The sequence below is a fragment of the Scylla paramamosain genome, chromosome 26 (genome assembly GCF_035594125.1).
Source record: "Scylla paramamosain isolate STU-SP2022 chromosome 26, ASM3559412v1, whole genome shotgun sequence".
Lineage (NCBI taxonomy): Eukaryota > Metazoa > Arthropoda > Malacostraca > Decapoda > Portunidae > Scylla > Scylla paramamosain.
Genome location: NC_087176.1, coordinates 13969220 through 13992687, shown reverse-complemented (window position 1 = coordinate 13992687; position 23468 = coordinate 13969220).

Sequence of the window (23468 nt, the reverse complement as noted above, 5' to 3'; positions counted from 1 at the left end):
TAGTTACGAAAATGCCAAATTACATGCGAAACTACCTTCATGTGGGAAAAAAAAAATAACATTACCAAAAAAGTGTGTTTTTAGTGTTTTCGAGCGTGATATGCAACAAAGCACTAAAAATCAGAACAATCACATTACATGGGAATAAAACCAACTTTTACGAAGAACTTGCCTTTAAGTGTTTTTTAACTCCTTACATACCAAATCTCTAAAACGCATGCAAAACACCCTTTATGGAGAAACAGAATAACGTTACCAAAAACATGTATTTTGAGTCTTTTTGATCATGTAACCTATAAAAACGATTAAATACATTCAAAGAACCCTATGTTTTGTATAACAAAAGGACATTACGAAAATCGTGTATTATGACTGTTTTTAAGTTACTTAAGTACCAAAAAGCTAAAATCCAAAAATAACACTCTTTATAGAGAAAAATTTTTTTTTTTTTTTGTTATTCATCTTCATAGGTACCGAGATGCCAAAATTATTATACAGTTTTCTTGCAATGTTTTTTTTTTCCCAATATAGAGTGCTTTGCATCAATTTTCGCGTTTGGTACATAACAGTCCGAAAAAAAAGCTAAAATGAACTTTTTTGATAATATTATTTTATCTTATAATTGTCCTGAATTTTTACTAGAATTTTGGCATCTCGGTACCTATGAAGATAAATAAAAAAAAAATCATATTTTTTTAATTTTTTATCTATTTATTTATTTTTTCTCAATGAAGAGTGTTATTTGTGGGACTTAACTTTTTGGTACTTAAGGAACTTAAAATCACTTATAATACACGTTTCTGGTAATGTCCTTTTGTTTCCCAAACAAAAGGATCTTTGCATGTATTTATAGATAACATGATCAAAAACACTCAAAATACAAGGTTTTGGTAATGTTATTCTGTTTCTCCATAAAGTGTGTTTTCCATGCGTTTTAGCAGTTTTGTGTATAAGGAGCTCAAAAACACTTGCAGCTAATTCTTGGTAAAAATTGATTTTATTCCAATGTAATGTGATTGCCCTACTTTTGTGTGGTTTTTTACCTATCACGCTGAAAAACACTTAAAAGACACTTTTCTGGTAAATTCTTTTTTTTTCCCCACAAAGCTATTTTCGCATATAATTCGGGGTTTTTGGTAACTAAGAATGTGAAAAGCACTCAAAATCCACGCACTTAATAAGGTTGTTCTGTTTCTCAATTAAGAGTGTTATTCGTGAGTTTCAGCATTTTGGTAAATAGGAAATCTCTCCATATACACGAGTTTTTGCGTTGTTTGCTTTGTGGTTCTTTTGAACTATAAAACACTCATTATAGACTTTTCTTGCAATGTCCTCTTGTTTCCCAATATAGAGTGCTTTGCATCAATATTCGCGTTTTTTGTACGTAAAAAACTCAAAAACACTCAAAATATACCTTTCTGGTAACGTTTTTCTATTTCTTGATATTGGTTGGTTTTCATCCGTTCTAACGTTTTTCTACGTAAAACACTGAAAAGACACGTTATCAGTAACTTTGTTTTGGATTCCCATATAGAGTGAGTTCCTTATTATTTATCGTCTCGGTGCCTAACATGCTAAAGAAACACACAAAACACAGATTTCTGGTAAGGTCGTTTAATTTCCTTTGCATGCACTTTAGAGTTTGGTACATAAGTCCAAACAAAAAAAGCTGATATTAACTTTTTTGATTATATTCTTTTATCACATAATTGCCCTGAATTTTCCCAGAATTTTGGCATCTCGGTACCTATGAAAATGAATAACAAAAAAAAAAAAAATCATATTTATTTTATTTTTTATTTTTTATTTTCTAAATAAAGAGTGTTATTTGTGGGTTTTAGCTTTTTGGTACTTAAGGAACTTATAAAAACACATAATACACGTTTCTCGTAATGTCCTTTTGTTTCCAAAACATAATGTTCTTTGCATGTACTTAAGCGTTTTTTTTTAGATAACATGATCAAAAACACTCAAAATACATGTTATTGGTAATGTTATTCTGTTTCTCCATAAAGTTTGTTTTGCATGCGTTTTAGCGGTTTGGTATATAAGGGGTTAAAAACACTTAAAGGCAAATTCTTCGTAAAAGTTTGTTTTATTCCCATGTAATGTGATTGTTCTGCTTTTTAGTGATTTGTTGCATATCACGCTCAAAAACACTCAAAAGACACTTTTCTGGTATTCATATTTTTTTCCACATGAAGCTAGTTTCGCACGTAATTTGGCATTTTCGTAACTAAGAATGTGAAAAACACTCAAAATACACAATTTGGTAAGGTAGTTCTGTTTATCGATTAAAAGTGTTATTCATGCATTTCATCATTTTGGTATGTAAAAATTTCTCTATATACACGAGTTTTTGCGTTTATTTCCTTGTGGTTCTTTTAAAACTATAAAACACTCATTATACACGTTTCTCGTAATGTCGTTTTGTTTCCTAATATAGAGTGCTTTACATCCATTCTTGCATTTTTTTTAGATAACAAGCTTAAAAACACTCAAAATATATCTTTTTGGTAATGTTATTTTGTTTTTCATATAGGATGGTTTGCATCCGCTTTAGCGTTTTTCTTCGTAAAACACTAAAAAGACACGTTTTCAGTAATTTTGTCTTGGATTTCCATATAGAGTGACTTTCATATTATCTGTCGTTTTGGTGCCTAACATGCGAACAAAAACACTCAAAAGACAGGTTTCTTGTAAAGTCGTTAAATTTTCCCAAATAGGTGGCTTTGCATACACTTTATGGTTTGGTTTTGGTACTTAAGGAACTTAAAAATATTCATAATACACATTTCTCGTAATGTCCTTTCGTTTCCCAAATATAGGGATCTTTGCATGTATTTAAGTGTTTTTATAGGTAACATGATAAAAAACACTCAAAAACACTTGTTTTTGGTAATGTTATTCTGCTTCTCCATAAAGGAGTGTTTTGCATGCGTTTTAGCAATTTCTTATGTAAGGAGCTGAAAAAAACTTCAAGGCAAGTTCTTGGTAAAAGTTGGTTTTATTCCAATATAATATGATTGCCCTGATATTTTTTCACACATAAAGCTAGTTTTGCATGCTATTTGGGGTTTTGCTAACTAAGAATGTGAAAAAAAAACTCTCAAAATACACGCATTTGGTAATGTTGTTCTTTTTCTCAATTAAGATTGTTATTCATGAGTTTCAGCATTTTGGTATCTAAGAAACTTCTTTATATACACGAGCTTTTGCATTTTTTGCCTTGTGGTTCTTGTGAACCACAAGTTCTTTTGCCGGAAAATAATAAGACACTCATTATACTCGTTTCTCGTAATGTCCTTTTCTTTCCCAATAGGGAGTGCTTTGCATCCATTTTCGCGTTTTTTTGTAGGTAACAAGCTCAAAAACACTCAAAATATACCTTTTTGATAATGTTTTTCTATTTCTTCATATTGGTTGGTTTGCATCCGTTTTAGCGTTTTTCTACGTAAAACAACGAAAAGACACGTTTTCAGTAATTTTGTTTTCGATTCGCAAAGAATATTGCCAGAATTTTGGCATCTTAGTACCTATGAAGATGAATAAAAAAATTAAAAAATATTATTTTTTTTCTCTATAAAGAGTGTTATTTGTGAGTTTTAGCTTTTAAGGTACTTAAGGAACTTAAAAACACTCATAAAACACGTTTCTCGTAATGTCCTTTCGTTTCCCAAACATAAAATTCTTTGCATGTATTTAAGCGTTTTTATGAATAACATGATCAAAACCACTCAAAATACATGTTTTTGGTAATGTTACTCTGTTTCTACATAAAGGGTGTTTTGCATGCGTTTTAGTGTTTTCGTATGTAAGGAGTTAAAAAAAAAATTATAGGAAAGTTCTTCGTAAAAGTTGGTTTTAATCCCATGTAATATGATTGTTCTGGTTTTTAGTGCTTTGTTGCACATCACGCTCAAAAACACTCAAAAGACACTTTTCTGGTAATATCTTTTTTTTTCCCACATAAAGCTAGTTTCGTATGTAATTTGGGATTTTCGTAACTAAGAATGTGAAAACACTCAAAATACACACATTTTGTAAGGTAGTCCCGTTTCTCAATTAAAAGTGTTATTCATGCATTTCAGCATTTTGGTATGTAAGAAACTCATCTATATACACGAGTTTTTGCGTTTTTTGCCTTGTGGTTCCTGTGAAATTATAAAACACTCATTATACAAGTTTCTCGTAATGTTCTTTTGTTTCCAATATAGAGTGCTTTCCATCCATTTTCGCATTTTTTGTAGGTAACAAGCTGAAAAACACTCAAAATATATCTTTTTGGTAATGTTATTCTATTTCTTCATATTGGTTGGTTTGTATCCGTTTTAGCGTTTTTCTTCGTAAATCACTGTAAAGAGACGTTTTCAGTAATATTGTTGAAATTGCTGAAAAAAACACTCAAAAAACAGATTTCTGGTAAAGTCGTGTAATTTCCCCATATAGGTGGCTTTGCATGCACCTCTGGGTTTGGTACATAATTCCGGAAAAAAACTAATTTTTCTTTTTTTAATGTTTTTTTTTTACATAATTTCGCTGAATTTTGCCTGAATTTTGACATCTACATACCTATGTAGATGAATAACAAAAAAAAAATTATATTTTTTTAGTTATTTATTTTTTTCTCTATTTGTGGGTTTTAGTTTTTTGGTACTTAAGGAACTTAAAATCAATCATAATACACGATTTTCGTAATATCCTTTCGTTTCACAGACATAAGGATCTTTGCATGTATTTAAGCATTTTTATAGGTAACATGATCAAAAACACTCAAAATACATGTTTTGGTAATGTTATTCTGTTTCTCCATAAAGGGTGTTTTGCATGCGTTTTAGCGTTTTTGTATGTAAGGAGTTAAAAAAAAATTAAAGCCAAGTTCTTCGTAAAATTGGGTTTTATTCCTATATAATGTGATTATTCTGTTTTTTACTGCTTTCGTGTATATCACGCTCAAAAACACTCAAAAGACACTTTTCAGATAATGTCATTTTTTTCCCACATAAAGCTAGTTTCACATGTAATTTGGGATTTTCGTAACTAAGAATGTGAAAAACACTCAAAATACACACATTTGGTAAGGTAGTTCTGTATCTCAATTAAAAGTGTTATTCATGAGTTTTAGCATTTTGGTATGTAAGAAACTTTTCTATATACACGAGTTTTTGCGTTTTTTGCCTTGTGGTTCTTGTGAAACTATAAAACAATCATTATACACGTTTCTCTAAATGTCCTTTTGGTTCCCAATATAGAGTGCTTTCCATTTATTTACGCGTTTTTTGTAGGTAAAAAGCTCAAAAACACTTTTTCGTAATGTTATTCTATTTCTTCATATTTGTTGGTTTCCATCCGTTTTAGCGTTTTTCTACGTAAAACACTGAAAAGACACGTTTTCAGTAATTTTGTTTTGGATTCACATATTGACTGACTTCCATATTATTTATCGTTTTGGTGCCTAACATGCTAAAAAACACTGAAAAGACAGTTTCTGGTAAAGTCGTTTAACTTCCTTATATAGGTGGCATGCACTTTAGAGTTTGGTACATAAAAATCCGAAAAAGAGCTATAATTAACTTTTTTTGATAATGTTCTTTTTTCCAGATAAATTCCCTGAATTTTGGCAGAATATTGGCATCTTGGTACCTATGAAAATCAATATGAAAAAATTATTTTTATATATTTATTTATTTATTTATTTATTTCTCTATAAAGAGTATTATTTGTGGGTTTTAACATTTTGGTACTTAAGGAACTTAAAAACGGTCCAAATACACGTTTCTCGTAATGTCCTTTCGTTTCCCAAACATAGGGTTCTTTGCATGTATTTAAGCGTTTTTGTAGGTAACATGATCAAAAACATTTAAAACACATGTTTTTAATAATGTTATTCTGCATCTCCATAAAGGAGTTTTTTGCATGCGTTTTAGCGTTTTGGTTTGTAAGGAGGTCAAAAACACTTCAAGGCAAGTTCTTGGTAAAAGTTGGTTTTATTCCCATTTAATGTGATTGCCCTGTTTTTTTTTGTGATTTATTGCCTAACACGCTCAAAAACACTCAAAAGACACTTCTGGTAATGTCATTTTTTTTTCCAACATAGTTTCGCGTGCTCTTTAGTGTTTTGCTAACTATGAAATTGAAAAACACTCAAAATACACGCATTTGGTAAGGTTGTTCTGTTTTTCAATTAATATTGTTATTCAAGAGTTTCCGCATTTTGGTATCTAAGAAACTTCTTTATATACACGAGTTTTTGCGTTTTTTTGCCTTGTGGTTCTTGTGAACCACAAGTTCTTTTGCTCAATAATAATAAGACACTCTTTATACACGTCTCTCGTAATGTCCTTTTGTTTCCCAATAGGAAGTGCTTTGCATCCATTTTCGCGTTTATTGTAGGTAACAAGCTCAAAAACACTCAAAATGTACCTTTTTGGTAATGTTATTTTATTTTTTTTTATTGGTTGGTTTGCATCCGTTTTAGCGTTTTTCTACATAAAACACCGAAAAGACACGTTTTCAGTAATTTTGTTTTAGATTCCCATATAGAGTGACTTGGATGTTATTTACCGTTATGGTGCCTAACATGTTGAAAAACACTCATAACACAGTTTTCTGGCAAAGACGTTTAATTTCCCCATATAGGTGGCTTTGCATGCACTTTAAGGTTTGGTACATAACAGTACGAAAAATAAAGCTAAAATTAACTTTTTTGATAATTGACTCTTAATTTCCTGAATTTTGCCCAAATTTTGGCATCTCGGTACCTATGAAGATGAAAAGGAAAAAAAAAAATATCGTATTTTTTTGTTTATTATTTATTTTTTCTCAATAAAGAGTGTTAATTGTGGCTTTTAGCTTTTTGGTAAATAATGATCTTAAAAACACTCGTAATACACTTTTCTCGCAATGTCCTTTCATTTCCCAAAAATAGGGTTCTTTGCATGTATTTAAGCGTTTTTATTGGAAACATGATCAAAAACACTCAAAATATATGTTTTTGGTAATGCTAATCTCTTTCTCTATAAAGTGTGTTTTGCATACGTTTTAGCGTTTTGGTATATAAGGAGCTCAAAACACTTAAAGGCAAGTTCTTGGTAAAAATTGATTTTATTGCCCTGTAAAGTGATTCCCCCTCTTTTTAGTGCTTTATTGCCTATCACGCTCAAAAACACTCAAAAGACACTTTTCTTGTAATGTCATATTTTTCCCACATAAAGCTGGTTTCGCATGCAATTTGGAATTTTGGTAACTAAAAATGTGAAAAGCAGTCAAAATACACGAATTTAGTAAAGTTGTTCTGTTTCTCAATTAAGAGAAACATTTCAGCATTTTGGTATCTATGAAACTTCTCCATATACACGAGTTTTTGCGTTTTTTGCCTTGTGGTTCTTTTGAACTATAAAACATTCATTATTTACTTTTCTCGCAATGTCCCTTTCTTTCCCAATATAGACTGCTTTGTATCAATTTTCGCGTTTTATTTTAACAAACTGAAAAACACTCAAAATATACCTTTTTGGTAATGTTTTTCTACTTCTTGATATTGGTTGGTTTCCATCCGTTTTAGCGTTTTTCTATGTAAAACTCTGAGAAGACACGTTTTCAGTAATTTTGTTTTGGTTTCCCATATAGAGTGAGTTCCGTATTATTTATCGTTTTGGTGCCTAACATGCTGAAAAACACTCAAAACACAGATTTCTGGTAAGGTCGTTTAATTTCCTCATATGGGAGGATTTGAGTACACTTTAGTGTTTGATACATAACAGTCCGAAAAAAAGCTAATATCAACTTTTTTTTATAATATTCTCTTATCATATAATTGCCCTAATTTTTCCCAGAATTTTGGCATCTCGGTACCTATGAAGGTGAATAACAAAAAGAAAAGAAAACCTGACATTTATTTTTTTATTTTTTATTTTATTTTTTTTCTAAATAACGAGTGTTATTTGTGGGTTTTAGCTTTTTGGTAGTTAAGGAACTTTAAAACACTCATAATACACGTTTCTCGTAATGTCCTTACGTTTCCCAAACATAAGGTTCTTTGCATGTATTTAAGCGTTTTTATAGATAACATTATCAAAAACACTCAAAATACATCTTTTTGGTATTGTTATTCTGGTTATCCAAAAAGTTTATTTTCCATGCGTTTTAGCGGTTTGGTATGTAAGGAGGTCAAAAACACATACTGGCAAGTTCTTGGTAAAAGTTGGTTTTATTCCCATGTAATGTGATTGCCCTGCTTTTTAGTACTTCATTGCCTAACACGCTCAAAAACAATTAAAAGACACTTCTGGTAATGTCATTTTTTTCTCTCATAAAGCTAGTTTCACATGCTACTTTGGATATTGCTAACTAGGAATATGAAAAACACTCAAAATACAGGCATTTGCTAAGGTTGTTCTGTTTCTTAATTAATATTGTTATTCATGAGTTTCAGCATATTGGTACCTAAGTAACTTCTTTATATACACGAATTTTTGTGTTTTTCTAGGTAAAACACTGAGAAGATACATTTTCATTAATTTTGTTTTGGATTCCCATATAGAGTGAGTTCCTTATTATTTATCGTTTTGCTGCCTAATATGCTGAAAAACACTCAAAAGACAGATTTCTGGTAATGTCGTTTAATTTCCTCATATAGGAGGCTTTGCATGCACTTTAGGGTTTGGTACATAACAGTCCGAAAAAAAAGCTAAAATTAACTTTTTTGATAATATTCTTTTGTTCATATAATTTTCCTGAATTTTCCCAGGATTTTGGCATCTCGGTACCTATGAAGATGGAAAAAAAAATTCCTATTTTTTTTTTTTTTTTCTAAATAAAGAGTGTTATTTGTGGGTTTTAGCTTTTTGGTACTTAAGGAACTTAAAAAAACACTCATAATATACGTTTGTCATAATGTCCTTTTTTTTCCCAAACATAATATTCTTTCCATGTATTTAAGCATTTTTATAGATAACATGATAAAAAAGCACCCAAATTACATGTTTTTGGTAATGTTATTCTGTTTCTTAATAAAGTTTGTTTTGCATGCGTTTTAGCGGTTTTGTATATAAGGAGCTCAAAAACATTTAAAGGCAAGTTCTTGGTAAAAATTGGTTTTATTCCAATTTTTTAGTACTTTATTGCCTATCACACTCAAAAACACTCAAAAGACATTTTTCTGGAAATGTCATGTTTTCCCAAATAAATCTGGTTTCGCATGAAATTTGGGTTTTTGGTAACTAAGAATATGAAAAACACTCAAAATACACGAATTTGGTAAGGTTGTTCTGTTTCTCAATTAAAAGTGTTATTCATGAGTTTCAGCATTTTGGTATCTAGGAAAGTTCTCCATATACACGGGTTTTTGCGTTTTTTGCCTTGTTGTTCTTTTGAACTATAATACAATCATTATACACTTTTTTCGCAATGTCCCTTTGTTTCCCAATATAGAGTGCTTTGTATCAATTTTTGCGTTTTTTTTTTTGTAGGTAACAAGCTCAAAAATACTCAAAATATACCTTTTTTGGTAATGTTTTTTTATTTCTTGATACTGGTTGGTTTGCATCCATTTTAGCGTTTTTCTACGTGAAACACTGGGAAGACACGTTTTCAGTAATTTTGTTTTGGATTCCCATATAAAGTGAGTTCCTTATTATTTATCATTTTGGTGCCTAACATGCTGAAAAACACTCAAAAGACAGATTTCTGGTAAGATCGTTTAATTTCCTTATATAAAAGGCTTTGCATGCAGTTTAGGGTCCGAAAAACAGTCCGAAAAAAAGCTAAAATCATCTATTTTGATAATAATCTTTTATCATATAATTGTTTTGAATTTTCCCAGAATTTTGGCATTTTGGTACCTATGAAGATGAATAACAAAAAATAAAAAAAATCCAATTTTTTTATTTTTTTATATATTTATTTATTTTTCTAAATAAAGAGTGGGTTTTAGGCAAACTTAAAAACACTCATAATATACGTTTCTCGTAATGTCTTTTTGTTTCTCAAACATAATGTTCTTTTCATGTATTTAAGCGTTTTTATAGATAACATGATCAAAAACACTTAAAATACATGTTTATGGTAATTTAATTCATTTTCTCCATAAAGTTTGTTTTGCATGCGTTTTTAGCGGTTTAGTATATAAGGATCTCTAAAACACTTAAAGGCAAGTTCTTGATAAAAATTGGTTTTATTCAAATGTAATGTGATTGCCCTGCTTTTTAGTGCTTTATTGCCTATCAGGTTCAAAAACACTCAAAAGACATTTTTCTCGTAATGTCATTTTTTTCTCACATAAAGCTGGTTTCGCATGCAATTTGGGGTTTTGGTAACTAAGAATGTGAAAAGCTCTCAAAATACACGCGTAAGGTTGTTCTGTTTCTCAATTAGGAATATTATTCATGAGTTTCAGTATTTTGGTATCTAAGAAACTTCTCCATATCCACAAGTTTTTGCGTTTTTTGCCTTTTGGTTCTTTTGAACTATAAAACACTTATTATATACTTTTCTTGCAATGTCCTTTTATTTCCTAATATAGAATATTTTGCATCAATTTTTTGCGTTTTTTGTAGGTAATAAGCTCAAAACATTCAAAATGTACCTTTTTGGTAGTTTTACTATTTTTTTTATATTAGTTGGTTTGCATCTGTTTTAGCGTTTTTCTACGTAAAACACTGAGAAGACACGTTTTCAGTAGTTCTGTTTTGGATTCCCATATAGAGTGAGTTATTTTTTTATCGTTTTGGTGCCTAACATTCTGAAAAACACTCAAAAGACATTTCTTTTAATGTCGTTTAATTTCCTCATATAGAAGGCTTTGCATGCACTTTAGGGTTTGGTACATAACAGTTCGAAAAAAAAAGCTGAAATTATCTTTTTTGATAATATTCTTTTACCACATAATTGCCCTAAATTTTCCCGGAAATTTGGCATCTCGGTACCTATGAATATGATTAACAAAAAAAAAAAAAAATCCAATTTATTTTATTTTTTTATTTATATTTTTTTTATTTCTAAATAAAGAGTGTTATTTGCGGGGTTTTAGCTTTTTGGTACTTAAGGAACTCAAAAAAACACTCATAATACACGTTTCTCGTAATGTCCTTTTATTTCCCAAACATAATGTTCTTTGAATGTACTTAAGCGTTTTTATAGATAACATGATCAAAAACACTCAAAATACATGGTAATATTATTCTTTCTCCATAAAGTTTGTTTTGCATGCATTTTAGCGGTTTGGTATATAAGAGGTTAATAAACACTTAAAGGCAAATTCCTCGTAAAAGTTGGTTTTATTCCCATGTAATGTGATCGTTCTGCTTTTTAGTACTTTGTTGCATATCACGCTGAAAAACACTCAAAAGACACTTTTCTGGTAATGTCTTTTTTTTTTTTTTTTTTTATCAAATGATGGTAGTTTCGCATGTAAAGTGTTATTTTCGTAACTAAGTATGTGAAAACACTTAAAATACACAATTTGGTAAGGTAGTTATGTTGATTAATTAAAAGTGTTATTCATGCATTTATTCATTTTGGTATGTAAGAAATTTCTCTATATACACTAGTTTTTGCGTTTATTGCCTTGTGGTTCTTTTAAAACTATAAAACACTCATTATACACGTTTTTCGTAATGTCCTTTTGTTTCCTAATATAGAGTGCTTTACATCCATTTTTTGCATTTTTTGTAGGTAACAAGCTCAAAAACACTCAAAATATATCTTTTTGGTAATGTTATTCTATTTCTTCATATAGGATGGTTTGTATCCACTTGAGCGTTTTTCTAAGTAAAACACTGAAAAGACACGTTTTCAGTAATTTTCTTTTGGATTCACATATTGACTGACTTCCATATTATTTATCGTTTTGGTGCTGAAAAACGTGCTGAAAAACACTGAAAAGACAGGTTTCTGGTAAATTCCTTTAACTTCCTTATATAGGTGGCTTTGCATGCACTTTAGGGTATGGTACATAACAATCCAAAAAAAAAAAAGCTATAATTAACTTTTATGATAATATACTCTTTTCCACATAAATTCCCTGAATTTTGGCAGAATTTTAGCATCTCGGTACCTATGAAGATGAATAACAAAAAAAAAATCCCATTTTTTATTTTATTTTATTTTATTTATTTTATTATTTTTTATTTATTTTATTTTTTTCTAAAGAGTGTTATTTGTGGGTTTTAGCTTTTTGGTACTGAAGGAACTTAAAAATCACTCATAATACACGTTTCTCGTAATGTTCTTTCGTTTCGTAAATATAAGGTTCTTTGCATGTATTTAAGCGTTTTTATCGATAACATGATCAAAAACACTCAAAATACATGTATTTGGTAATGTTATTCTATTTCTCCATAAAATGTATTTTCCATGCGTTTTAGCGTTTTGGTATGTAACGAGCTCAAAAACACTTAAAGGTAAGTTCTTGGTAAAATTTGGTTTTATTCCTATGTAATGTGATTGCCCTGGCGTTTAAGGCTTTATGGCGTAACACGCTCACAAACACTGAAAAGACATGCAAAGCCTCCCATATGAGGAAATTAAAGACCTTACCAGAAATCTGTCTTTTGAGTGTTTTTCAGCATGTTAGGCACCAAAACGATAAATAATAAGAACTCACTCTATGTGGGAATCGAAAAGAAAATTACTGAAAACGTGTCTTCTCAGTGTTTTTTCATAGAAAAACGCTAAAACTGATATAAACCAAGAAACAGAAAAACATTACCAAAAATGAATATTTTGAGTGTTTTTGAGCTTGTTACCTACAAAAATCTTGAAAATTGATACAAGGCACTCTATATTTGGAAAGAAAAGGACATTGCGAGAAAAGTGTATAATAAATGTTTTATAGTTAAAAAAAAAAAAACACAAGGCAGAAAACGCAAAAACTCGTGTATATGGAGAAGTTTCCTGTATACCAAAATGCTGAAACTCATGAATAACACTCTAAATTGAGAAACAGAGCAACCTTACTAAATGCGTATCAAAAACACTAAAAGGCAAGATCTTCGTAAAAGTTGGTTTTATTCCCATGTAATGTGATTGCCCTGCTTTTTAGTGGTTTATTGCCTAACACGCTCAAAAAACACTCAAAGACACTTTTCTGGTAATGTCATTTTTATCCCACATAAAGCTAGTTTTGCATGGAATTTGGGGTTTTGGTAACTAAGAATGTAAAAAAAAAAATCACTCAAAATACACGCATTTAGTAATGTTGTTCTGTTTCTTGATTAAGAGTGTTATTCATGAGTTTCAGTATTTTGGTATCTTAGAAACTTCTCCATACAGTCGAGTTTTTGCGTTTTTTGACTTGTGATTCTGGCTCATTATACACGTTTCTCGTTATGTCCTTTTTTTTTCTTATATAGAGTGTTTTGCATCCATTTTCGCGTTTTTTTTTATGTAACAAGCTAAAAAACATACAAAATATACTTTTTTGGTAATGTTATTCTATTTCTACATATTGGTTGGTTTGCATCCGTTTTAGCGTTTTTCTACGTAAATCTTTTAAAAGACACTTTTCAGAAATTTTGTTTTGGATTTTTATATAGAGTGACTTTCATATTATTTATCGTTTTGGTGCCTAACATGCAGAAAAACACTCAAAAGACAGGTTTCTTGTAAAGTCGTTAAATTTTATCAGATAGGTGGCTTTGCATACACTTTATGGTTTGGAACATAACTCCGAAAAAAAAGGTAAAATTAACTTTTTCGATAATGTTTTTTCCACATAATTTTCCTGAATTTTGGCAGAATTTTGTCATCTTGGTACCTATGAACATCAATAACTAAAAAATGAAAATGCTATTTTTTTATTTATTATTTTTTTCTCTATAAAGAGTGTTATTTGTAGGTTTTAACGTTTTGGTACTTCAGGAACTTAAAAACATTCATAATGCACATCTCTCGTAATGTCCTTTCGTTTCCCAAATATGGGGATCTTTGCATGTATTTAAGCGTTTTTATAGGTAACATGATGAAAAACACTCAAAACACTTGTTTTTGGTAATGTTATTCTGCTTCTCCATAAAGGAGTGTTTTACATGCGTTTTAGAGATTTGGTATGTAAGGATCTGAAAAACACTTCAAGGCAAGTTCTTGGTAAAAGTTGGTTTTATTCCAATGTAATATGATTGCCCTGCTTTTCAGTGCTTTATTGCCTAACACGCTCAAAAACACTGAAAAGATATTTCTGGTAATATCATTTATTCCCACATAAAACTAGTTTCGCATGCTATTTAGGGTTTTGCGAAGAATGTGAAAAAAACACTCAAAATACATGCATTTGGTAATGTTGTTCTGTTTCCTAATTAAGATTGTTATTCATGAGTTTCAGCATTTTGGTATCTAAAAAACTTCTCTATATATACGAATTTTTCCGTTTTTCGCCTTGTGGTTCTTTTGAATCAAAAGTTCTTTTGCCCGAAAATACATGTTTATACATTATACATGTTTCTCATAATGTACTTTTCTTTCCCAATAGGGAGTGCTTTGCATCCATTTTTGCGTTTTTTGTTGGTAACAAGGTCAAAAACACTCAATTCCCTCAATTCGATTCCCAAAGAATATTGCCAGAATTTTGGCATCTTAGTACCTATAAAGATGAATAAAAAAAAATAAAAAATATTTCTCTATAAAGAGTGTTATTTGTGAGTTTTAGCTTTTTTGGTACTTAAGGAACTTAAAAACTCATAATACACGTTTCTAGTAATGTCCTTTCGTTTCCCATAAATAGGGTTCTTTGCATGTATTTAAGCGTTTTTATTGGTAACATGATCAAAAACACTCAAAATACATGTTTTTGGTAATGTTCTTCTGTTTCACCATAAAGTGTATTTTGCATGCGTTATAGTGTTTTGGTATATAAGGAGCTCAAAAACACTTAAAGGCAAGTTCTTGTTAAAAATTGATTTTATTCCAATGTAATGTGTTTGCCCTGCTTTTTAGTGCTTTATTGCCTAATACTCTCAAAAACACTCAAAAGACATTTTTCTGGTAATGTCATAAAGCTGGTTTCGCATGCAATTTGGGGTTTTGGTAACTAAGAATGTGAAAAGAACTCAAAATTAAGGCATTTAGTAAGATTGTTCTGTTTCTCAATTAAGAGTGTTGTTCCAGAGTTTCAGCATTTTAGAATGTAAGAAATTTCTTTATTTACACAAGTTTTTGCGTTTTTTGCCTTGTAGTTCTTGTGAAACTATGAAACACTCATTATACACGTTTCTCGTAATGTCCTTTTCCTTCCCAATATAGAGTGCTTTCCATCCATTTTCGCGTTTTTTGTAGGTAACAATTTCAAAAACACTTAAAATATACCTTTTTGGTAATGTTATTTTATTTCTTGATATTGCTTGGTTTGCATCCGTTTTAGCGTTTTTCTACGTAAAACACCGAAAAGACACGTTCTTAGAAATTCTGTTTTGGATTCCCATATAGATTGACTTCCATGTTATTTATCGTGTTGGTTCCTAAGATGCTGAAAAACACTCATAAGTCCGTTTTCTGGCAAAGACGTTTAATTTCCCCTTATAGGTGGCTTTGCATGCATTTTAGGGGTTTTGTACATAACAGTCCAAAAAAAAAGCTAAATTTAACTTTTTTGATAATGTTCTTATTTCACATAATTTCCTGAATTTTGCCCGAATTTTGGCATATCGGTACCTGTGAAGAATAAGAAAGAAAAAAAAATATCGTATCTTTTTTTATTTATTTATTGTTTCTCAAGAAAGAGTGTTATTTGTGGCTTTTAGCTTTTTGGTAATTAACGAACTTAAAAACACTCATAATATACGTTTCTCGTGATCTCCTTTCCTTTCTAAAAAAATAGTGTTCTTTGCATGTATTTAAGCGTTTTTATTGGTAACATGATCAGAAACACTCAAAATACATGTTTTTGGTAATGTTATTCTGTTTCACCATAAAGTGTGTTTTGCATGCGTTTTAGTGTTTTGGTATATAAGGATCTCAAAAACACTTAAAGGCAAGTTCTTGGTAAAAATTCGTTTTACTCCAATGTAATGTGATTGCCCTCCTTTTTAGTGCTTTATTGCCTATCAGGCTCAAAAATACTCAAAAGACACTTTTCTAGAAAAATCTTTTTTTTTTTTCCTACAATCTATTTTCGCATGCAATTTGGGGTTTTGGTAACTAAGAATGTTAAAAGCACTCAAAATACATGCATTTATTAAGGATGTTCTGTTTCTCAATTAAGAGTATTATACATGAGTTTTAGCATTTTGGTATCTAGGAAACCTCTCCATATACACGAGATTTTCCTTTTTTTACCTTGTGGTTCTTTTGAACTATAAAACATTCATTATACACTTTTCTTGCAATGTCCTTTTCTTTCCCAATATAGGGTGCTTTGCATCAATTTTCGCGTTTTTTGTAGGTAACCAGTTCAAAAACACTCAAAATATACCTTTTTAGTAACGTTTTTCTATTTCGTGATATTGGTTACTTTGCATCCGTTTTAGCGTTTTTCTACGTAAAACACTGAGAAGACACGTTTTAAATAACTTTGTTTTGGATTCCCATATAGAGTGAGTTCCTTATTATTTATCGTTTTGGTGCCTAACATGCTAAAAAAAAACACTCAAAACAAAGATTTCTGGTAAGGTCGTTTAATTTCCTTATATAAGAGGCTTTGAATGCACTTTAGGGTTTGGTACATAACAGTCCGAAAAAAAAAAGCTGAAATTAACTTTTTTGATAATATTGTTTTATCATATGACTGCCCTGAATTTTCCCAGAATTTTGGCATCTCGGTACCTATGAAGATGAATAAAAAAAAAAAAAAAATACTATTTTTTTTATTTTTTTATTTTTTAAATAGAGTGTTATTTTTGGGTTTTAGCTTTTTGGTACTTAAGGAACTTAAAAAACACTCATAATACACGTTTCTCGTAAGGTCCTTTTCTTTCCCAAACATAATGTTCTTTGCATATATTTAAGTGTTTTTATAGATAACATGATCAAAAACACTGAAAATACATGTATTTGGTAATGTTATTCTGTTTCTCCATAAAGTGTGTTTTCCATGCGTTTTAGCAGTTTTGTATATAAGGAGCTCAAAAACACTTAAAGGCAAGTTTTTGGTATAAATTGGTGTTATTCTAATGTAATATGATTGCCCTGCTTTTTAGTGCTTTATTGCCTATCACGCTCAAAAACACTTAAAATACACTTTTCTGGTAATGTCATTTTTTTTTTCTCACATAAAGGTGGTTTGGCATGCAATTTGGTGTTTTGGTAACTAAGAATGTGAAAAACACTCAAAATTCACGCATTTAGCAAGGTTGATCTGTTTTTTAAATTAAGAGTGTTATTCATGAATTTCAGCATTTTGGTATCTAGGAAATCGCTCCTTATTTACGAGTTTTTGCGTTTTTTGCTTTGTGGTTCTTTTGAACTATAACACACTCATTATACAGTTTTCTTGCAATGTCCTTTTGTTTCCCAATATAGAGTGCTTTGCATCAATTTTCGCGTTTTTTGTAGGTAAAAAGCTGAAAAACACTCAAAATATACCTTTTTGGTAACGTTTTTCTATTTTTTGATATTGGTTGGTTTCCATCCGTTTTAATGTTTTTCTACGTAAAACACTGAGAAGACACGTTTTCAGTAACTTTGTTTTGGATTCCCTTTTAGAGTAAGTTTCTTAGTATTTTTCGTTTTGGTGCCTAACATGCTAAAAAAACACTAAAAACACAGATTTCTGGTAAGGTCGTTTAATTTTGCATGCACTCTAGGGTTTCGTACATAAGTGTCCGAAAAAAAAAAGCTGAAATTAACTTTTTTGATAATATTCTTTTATCACATAATTGCCCTGAATTTTTCCAGAATTTTAGCATCTCGGTACCTTTGAAGATGAATAACAAAAAAAAAAAAATTCCTATTTATTTTATTTTTTATGTATTTATTTTTTTATGTTTTTTTTTTAAATAAAGAGTGTTATTTGTGTGTTTTAGCTTTTTGTTACTTAAGGAACTTAAAAAAAACACTCATAATACACGTTTCTCGTAATGTCCTTTTGTTTCCCAAACATAATGTTCTTTGCATGTACTTAAGCGTTTTTATAGATAACATGATCAAAAACACTCAAAATACATGTTTTTGGTAATGTTATTCTGTTTCTCTATAAAGTTTATTTTGCAAGCGTTTTAGCGGTTTGGTATATAAGGGGTTAAAAAATATTTAAAGGCAAATTCTTCGTAAAAATTGGTTTTATTCCCATGTAATGTGATCTTTCTGCTTTTTAGTGCTTTGTTCCATATCACAAATCATTGTGATATGGAACAAAGCACCCAAAAGACACTTTTCTGGTAATGTCATTTTTTTTCCCACATGTAGCTAGTTTCGCATGTAATTTGGCATTTTCGTAACTAAGAATGTAAAAAACACTCAAAATACACAATTTGGTAAGGTATTTCTGTTTATCGATTAAAAGTCTTATTCATGCATTTATTAATTTTGGTATGTAAGAAAATTCTCTATATACACGAGTTTTTGCGTTTATTGCCTTGTGGTTCTTATAAAACTAAAAAAAAACACTCATTATACACGTTTCTCGTAATGTCCTTTTCTTTCCTAATATACAGATCTTTACATCAATTTTTGCATTTTTTGTAGGTAACAAGCTCAAAAACACTCAAAATATATCTCTTTTGTAAAGTTATTCTATTTCTTCATATAGGATGGTTTGTATCCGCTTTAGCGTTTTTCTACGTAAAACACTGAAAAGACACGTTTTCAGTAATTTTCTTTTGGATTCACATATTGACTGACTTCCAAATTATTTATCGTTTTGGTGCCTAACATGCTGAAAAACACTGAAAAGACAGGTGTCTGGTAAAGTCATTTAATTTCCCTATATAAGTAGCTTTGCATGCACTTTAGGGTTTGCTACATAACAATCCGATTAAAAAGCCATAATTAACTTTTATGATAATGTTCTTTTTTCCACATAAATTCCCTGAGTTTTGGCAGAATTTTGGCATCTCGTTACCTATGAAGATTAAGAACCCCCCCAAAAAATCCCATTTTTTCAATTTTTTATTGATTATTTTTTTTCTAAAGAGTGTTATTTGTGGGTTTTAGCTTTTTGGTACTGAAGGAACTTAAAAATCACTCATAATACACGTTTTTCGTAATGTTCTTTTTTTTCCCAAACATAAGGTTCTTTGCATGTATTTAAGCCTTTTTATAGATAACATGATCAAAAACACTCAAAATACATGTATTTGGTAATGTTATTCTGTTTCTCAATAAAATGTATTTTGCATGCGTTTTAGTGTTTTGGTATGTAACTAGCTCAAAAACACTTAAAGGTAAGTTCTTGGTAAATTTTTTTTTTTTTTTTTTTCCATGTAACGTGATTGCCCTGGCTTTTAGGGCTTTATTGCGTGACACGCTCACAAACACTGAAAAGACATGCAAAGCCTCCCATATGAGGAAATTAAACACCTTACCAGAAATCTGTCTTTTGAGTGTTTTTAGCATGTTAGGCACCAAAACGATAAATAGTAAGGAACTCACTCTATGTGGGAATCCAAATGAAAATTACTGAAAACGTGTCTTCTCAGTGTTTCACGTAGAAGAACGCTAAAACTGATACAAACCAACCAATATCAAGAAGCAGAAAAAACATTACCAAAAATGTATATTTTGAGTGTTTTTAAGCTTGTTACCTACAAAAAAAAAAACGAGAAAATTGATATAAAGCACTCTATATTGGGAAAGAAAGGGACATTGCGTGAAAAGTGTATAATGAATGTTTTATAGTTCAAAAAAAAACAAAAGGGAAAAAACGAAAAAACTCGTGTATATGGAGAAGTTTCCTGTATATCAAAATGCTGAAACTCATGAATAACACTCTTAATTGAGAAACAGATCAACCTTACTAAATGCGTGTCAAAAACACTAAAAGGCAAGTTCTTCGTAAAAGTTGGTTTTATTCCCATGTAATGTGATTGGTCTGCTTTTCAGTGCTTTATTGCCTAACACGCTCAAAAACACTCAAAGACACTTTTCCGGTAATGTCATTTTTTTTTCCACATAAAGCTAGTTTTGCATAGAATTTGGGGTTTAGGTAACTAAGAATGTATAAAAAACACTCAAAATACACGCATTTAGTAAGGTTGTTCTGTTTCTTGATTAAGAGTGTTATTCATGAGCTTCAGTATTTTGGTATCTTAGTTTGCGTTTTTTGCCTTGTGATTCTGGTGAAACTATAAAACACTCATTATACACGTTTCTCGTTATGTCCTTCTTTTTCTTATATAGAGTGCTTTGCATCCATTTTCGCGTTTTTTTTTTTTTATGTAACAAGCTCAAAAACACAAAAAATATACTTTTTTGGTAATGTTATTCTACTTCTTCATATTGGTTGGTTTGCATCTGTTTTAGCGTTTTTCTACGTAAATCTTTTAAAAGACACGTTTTCAGGAATTTTGTTTTGGATTTCCATATAGAGTGACTTTCATATTATTTATCATTTTTTTGCCTAACATGCTTTTTTGGTGCCTTTTGCTTCCCAATATAGAGTGCTTTCCATCTATTTTCGCGTTTTTTGTAGGTAACAATTTCAAAAACACTCAAAATATACCTTTTTGGTAATGTTATTCTACTTCTTCATTTTGGTTGGTTTGCATCCGTTTTAGCGTTTTCTACGTAAAACACCGAAAAGACACGTTTTCAGTAATTTTGTTTTGGATTCCCATATAGATTGACTTCCTTGGGTTTTATCGTGTTGGTTCCTAACATGCTGGAAAACACTCATAAGACAGTTTTCTGGGAAAGACGTTTAATTTCCCCATATAGGTGGCTTTGTAGGCAATTTAGGGGTTTGGTACATAACAGTCCGAAAAAAAGCTAAATTTAACTTTTTTGATAATATTCTTATTTCATATAATTTCCTGAACTTTGCCCAAATTTTGGCACCTCGTTACCTGTGACGATGAATAAGAAAGAAAAAAATAAATATCGTATTTTTTAATTTTTTTATTTATTTTTTCTCAATAAAGAGTGTAATTTGTGGCTTTTAGCTTTTTCGTACTTAATGAACTTAAAAACACTCATAATACACGTTTCTCGTAATGTCCTTTCGTTTCCCAAAAATAGGGTTTCTTGCATGTATTTAAGCGTTTTTATTGGTAACATGATCAAAAACACTCAAAATGTATGTTTTTGGTAATGTTATTCTTTTTCACCATAAAGTTTATTTTGCATGCATTTTAGTGTTTTGGTATATAAGGAGCTTAAATACACTTAAAGGCAAGTTCTTGTTAAAAATTGGTTTTATTCCAATGTAATATGATTGCCATGCCTTTTTAGTGCTTTTTTGCCTAACACGGTTTGGAAGTTTTTAAATTTATAATGTACCAAAACGATAAGACATGCAAAACACCCTTCCTGCAGAAACATAAAAACATTACCAAAAACGAGCATTTTCAGCGATTTTTCAGCTTGTTATGTACAAAAGCCTCAAAATGCATATAAAGTACCCAAATAAGAAAAGGAAAAGACATTAAGAGAAACCAGTATTATGAGTTTTTTTTTTTTACCTTATTAGGTACCGAAACGATAAAACGCACGATTTGCCTTCTGTATGAAGAAAACGTGCATTTTAAGTGTATTTAGCTTTGTTAGGTATCAAAACGCCAAAATGCATGCAAAGCACCCGATATGGGGAAAATAAACATTTCCAGAAACATGTCTTTTGAGAGTTTATGAGTGTGTTAGGCACAAAAAGCTCTTAAAAAGCATGGAAAGTGTCGTAAATGGGAAAACATTAAGTGTTTTGAGGTACTTACATACCAAACCGCTAAAACGGTTGCAAACACACTTTATGGAGAAACTCAACAGCTTTACCAAAAACATGCATTTTGAGAGGTTTTGCGCCTGTTACGTACAAAAAAGATAAAATACATGCAAATAACCCTAAAAGGGGAAAAGAAAACATTAAAAGAAACGTATATTTTGAGTAGTATTGAGCTTGATAGGTACCAGAACACTAAAACGTATGAATAATACTCTATGTGGAGAAACGGAACAAGATTAACCAACCCTTGTGTTTTAAGGCTTTTTTCACGTTATTAGGTACCGCAACGCGAAAATGCATGCAAAGCATACTATATGGGGAAAGGAAACATTTCCAGAAACATGTCCTTAGGTACCAAGAAGCTAAAAACCAAGGAAAGCACCCTATAAGAGAACACAAAAGATTACAAAAACTTTTAATTTCAGTGCTTATGAGCTACTTACATACAAAAACATTTAAACGCATCCAAAACGCTTTGGAAAAACTGAATAACATTACCAAAAAAGCGTGTATTTTCAATGTTTTGAGCTTGTTACGCAAAAAAAAAAAAAAAGTAACCAACGACATTATGAAAAACTTATATAAAGAATGTTTTTGAGCTTCTCAGGTACCAAAACGCGAAAATGCATAAATAATACTCTCTTTAGAGAAACAAAACAATATTAGATACCAAAACGCTAAAAAGCAACGAAAGCTCCCTATTTGGAAAAGCAAGACATTACCAAAAGCGTGTCTTTTGAGAGTTTTAGAGCTACTTACGTACCAAAACGCTAAAATGCATGCAAAGCACATTTTATGGAGAAACAGAATAACATTACCAGAAACGTGGATTTTGAGTTTTTTTTTATCTTACGTATAAAAAAAAAGCAAAAATGCATGCAAAACATCCTAAATGGCGATACGAAAAGAAATAAAAAGACACTTCATTTATCAGTGTTTTTGAGATTCTTAGGTAGCAAAATGCAGAAACGCATGTATAACATTATATATGAAGAAACAGAAGAACATTACCGAAAACGTATATTTTGAGTGTTTTTTCACATTGTTACGTAACAAAAACGGTAAAATGCAAGGAAATCACCCAATATGGATAAAATAAAGGACATTACGAGAAAGATGCCATTAGTGTTTTTGAGCGTCTTAGGTACCAAACGCGAAAACTATTTAGTACCACTGTATATGGAGAAACAGAACATTACCAAAAAACGTTTATTTTGTGTTTTTCACAATTTTATGTATCAAAACGTCAAAATGACTCCAGAGCACCATCTATGGGGAGATCAAACGATATTTCCAGAAACATGTCTTTTGAGTGTCGATAGCTATTGTTAGGTACTAAAGTTATAAAAAGCATGGAAAGCTACCTATATGAAAGAAAAAGTCAACCAAAAAATTTATCTTTTGGGTATTTTCAGCAACTTACGTACCATAACGCTGAGATGTATGCAAAACACCCTTTATTACCATAAACAAATTTTTTTCTTTATACATATAAAAAGAAACATAAATGCATGCAAAATACTTTGCATGAGGAAACGGAAAGACATTAGAAGAAACTTTTATAATAAGTGTTTTTTTTTTATTTCTTAGGTACCAAGATCTATTTGACGCATTGAAGAACAGTCTATATGGAGAAAAGAACACGATTACTAAAAATGTGCTT